This window comes from Pundamilia nyererei, unplaced genomic scaffold (genome assembly GCF_000239375.1).
Source record: "Pundamilia nyererei isolate P.nyererei 1_Seehausen unplaced genomic scaffold, PunNye1.0 scaffold00021, whole genome shotgun sequence".
In the NCBI taxonomy this organism is placed as follows: Eukaryota; Metazoa; Chordata; class Actinopteri; order Cichliformes; family Cichlidae; genus Pundamilia; species Pundamilia nyererei.
In genome coordinates this window covers 847,641-850,348 of record NW_005187422.1, presented here as the reverse complement: position 1 = coordinate 850,348, position 2,708 = coordinate 847,641, and positions in this window count along the sequence as shown.

Sequence of the window (2,708 nt, the reverse complement as noted above, 5' to 3'; positions counted from 1 at the left end):
AAATCAGACGCCTGATCTCAACCCAGTACAGCATGCTTTCCAGCTACTGAAGACAAAAATCAATGCAGAAAGTCCCATAAACAAGCAGCAACTGAAGGTGGCTACAGTAAAGCCTTAGCAGGTCATCTCAAGGGATGGAAACGGAGCATTTTGGGATGTCCATGTTCCAGACTCCAGGCATTCATCAGTGAAGACAAAGGAATTTCATCCAAGTCTGTACATATAAATTATGTTAGTTTAGTATAAAATCCTCAACAAATTCTTACTTTACTTGGTTAGCTTTAGGAAAACATTGTGGTTTGGGTTGAAATATGCTCCTTTCTCAGCACGAAGAGTGGATGTGGAAAGATTACACTAACCCAATGTGTTACCAAAAACAAATATATTAACAAGTGTTCATATGTAACGATTTAGGAGTGACAGATCCTCTTGCTATTACTTAAAGCCATAAATTTTACATGCTTGGAATTAAAACTAACTTACTCACACAGTAAGTCAAAGAGGCTGACGAGAATGGAAGGCAATATTTTGCAAAACCCTGGATTCGAATATAAAAATCCAGCAGCAAGACAGGGCTGTCAAGAGACTCGCAGAGAAACAGGAAAAGATAAAAAGTAAGTTGTATGGTTTGAGTCAAAGAGGGAAGGAAGAATATTTTGAAAGGTTCTTAATTAACTCTAAGAAACCTTCACCGGGGTTTGATACAGCTGCACCGTGGCACCATCACTGCCTGCTGCTCCTGCTTCTGTCTTCAAGTCATTTCTTTGCACTTTTGCTAAAAGGTCAGGACGGGCAATAAGGCAGCAAGTTCCCTGTCTGCTAAAGCCGGTGTGCCACCTAATCTTCTCTTTAATTAGACAGACGGCCGGCAGAAACAGGACTGACTTTCAGAAGTGACATCTACTATCAGGGGTTGCCAATGAACCTAGAAATATAATTTCTTCATTTAAGAAAAAATTCAGAACTTAGAATGAAACACTGTATTATAGATTTTGGCCAAATGAGAGCTTTATAATGTGAAATGTATCTTTGCTTTCCATCTAACAGCCTTTCCTCTTCTGTCCTTTGAATGAATACGAAATGTGGGCCAACTCTTTGAATACTAAAGACACATTAAATGCCTCTGAGTACGTTTTTGACCCTTGCGTGGTCTTGTTAGCTTCAAAGGCCCCTTTTCCTGTGTTTTGTTTATGGCCCGGCAGAGCCGTAACTCACTGCAGCCCGTCCTCCCACAGCCGCTAAACTATTCTCTCCGCACAGTTTCCTGGGTCAGATCGCATGAACCTCTGTGGCTCCCTTTTCTGCAGATTTATTGGTTGACAGCTAATTTATCCATTATACACATTCCAAATTATAGGCTTCGGTCAACAGGATGGCGGCAAAAGAGCAAGGATCAAGAGAAAGAACGGGAAAGACGAGCTGTCCACCACATTACCCACTGGATCCGAAGGACTCATCTCACCCCTGAGCAGGGCCTGATGTTTGCAGGCTCAGCCAGTGAGGTTTTGGCTTTGGAAGGAATCAGAGCTTTTGATCATTGCCTGAGTCATACTTGTTAGAGAATCTCTACTTGTGTTTTTCTTCTACCACCCACTAACATTACTGATATCATCTTCATGCACATTGTAGTAACAAATGCAAGATCATTCATCAGCAGCTCCGGGGTTCTTCATGACCCTGGAGTTTCTTCAGTGGTTCTTGATGTTATATGGGGGACAAGCGGGTATAATGTCCAGTGACTAAAGTGTTAATGCTCCCCACTCCATTCTAGATGTTCAAAAAACTTTGTGTGATAGTTAGCAAGTTAGGAATAGTTATATTTGCAATAGAGAAATGTTGACATTTTTGCCATTTTCGCCATCAGGTGGTGAACACCTGATTAGCCCTGAATGATAAGAAAAAAAGGAAGAATGTGCTAATTAGTGAGGTTTAGAGATGCCAGTAAGTGTATTTTCTTTTTAACTTGACCTAGCTAATTAGGCTCAGTTCCACCTCCCTGCAGTTCTGTACTTGACACCGAGGCTTTAAAGTTTCATCTAACCCTAATAAACCCAAAAAAACAACTAAAAGCATTTATCAAAAGTCAGCAAACTCTTTTTCATTTTTGTCAATTTTCCTTAAAACCAAATTTAATTTAAACAGCTATTCTTGAGCGCTATAAAGCTTCAGATACGACCCTCCTAAAATTCTACAAAGAACTAACATTCTTTGCAGTGCTACGGCCCCTGAAATAGAAATTAGCAAGCTGATTCATGAAACTAGCTAAGCTAACAGCTATTCATAAAGCTAGCTAAGCTAACAGCTATTCATGAAGCTAGCTAAGCTAGCTGCCCTCATATTACTCCTGGGTCGAGCAGTTTGATGCAGATTACAGGTGGAGGTTTGTCTAAACGTTTGTCCCTGTACAAACTATTGCTCAGCTGGGTAGGTATCGATGTGTAACCACTTCACTGTCTATTGTACTAAAAAGTAGAAAAGTAGACCCCCAGTGTCACAGTGTCACAGTCTTGCCACTGTAGTCTTGTAGAGGCTGTTAGCAAGCCTTTAGAATTTCAGTCTTGTTATGTCAAATAACATTGTTTGATCAGGTCAGTTCAGAAAGTGCACTTTGAAGGAGTCCACAGGTATCATTTAGATACAGTAACTTTGTCTTGCCAAAAGACAATTTAGTCACAAGTACCATACAGCTTTGAAAAAACAAAGCCTTA